This window comes from Myotis davidii, unplaced genomic scaffold, assembly GCF_000327345.1.
Source record: "Myotis davidii unplaced genomic scaffold, ASM32734v1 scaffold1745, whole genome shotgun sequence".
NCBI classification, from domain to species: Eukaryota; Metazoa; Chordata; class Mammalia; order Chiroptera; family Vespertilionidae; genus Myotis; species Myotis davidii.
In genome coordinates, this window is record NW_006295921.1 from 799,569 (window position 1) to 800,531 (window position 963).

A 963-nucleotide genomic window follows, 5' to 3' on the forward strand; every position below is an offset into this window, starting at 1 on the left:
CCCCTGTCCCCTTCCCGCCTCTGGTGGTCACCCATGAAAGGTCCTGCTCCCACTCTCCCTCCAGCTAGGACCACGCCTGCCCTAGATGCCCTCTGCAGACATACTGTGTGACAGGAGGGACGAGAGGCTGGAGAGGAGTTTATACAGACTACAGCCAGGTCGTGGTCACTCCCCAGGTCACTAAGCAGGAGGGCCAGAATAGGCGTCCACGAGAGGCCCAGCCCGTCCCCCCCGCACACACACAGGACATGGCCTGCCAGGGACACCTGACCGATGTTTGGGAAGAAGGGGTGGCAGGGGTGGGGGGGGACCAAGCGAGGCCGAGTGAAGGGGTGGCCTCTGGGCCCCTCGGTGTTCTCACTGCCCAGGCCGGGCAGGGCGGGCCTGCCTTGCTAGACTCGGCAGGGACCAGCCTGCAAACCTGAGTCAGCTGTGCTGTTTTGAGGGGGAAACACCTCCATTTTGCTCCCGATACACAGAGCAGGTTGGCGAGTTCTGAGGATCCCCACGGGAATCCCCCTGAAAACGAAGAGCTGCCCCTAACTCCGAGGAGTGAGGACTCCCTCACCGAATCCCCCGCACGCTCTCCAGCCGGAGCCACCGAGGGCCTGGCTGTTGTCCCTCCCTCTGTCCCCCCAACACCCCAGCTGCCCTTCCCCCCTCACCAGGGCCCTGGCCAGACAGGCGACAGCCAGGGGCGGGTGGGACCAGAGCACACACACTCGGAGTCTGCACACAGGGATCGCAGGAAAAAGGAACCCTGCCCGGCCGGCGTGGCTCAGGGGCTGAGCGTCCTCACACCCAGCACCTGTGGCCCTGGCCGCAGGCCGGCACTGCTCTAGGAGTCTGCAGGCATTGGTGCTGGTGACACAGTTGGGGCCTCCTGAGTGTCGGGAGGGCCGAGAGGCCAGAGTTTATACGGGCCGCAGCCAGTCATGGGTCACAGGTCAGGAAGCTCAGCTG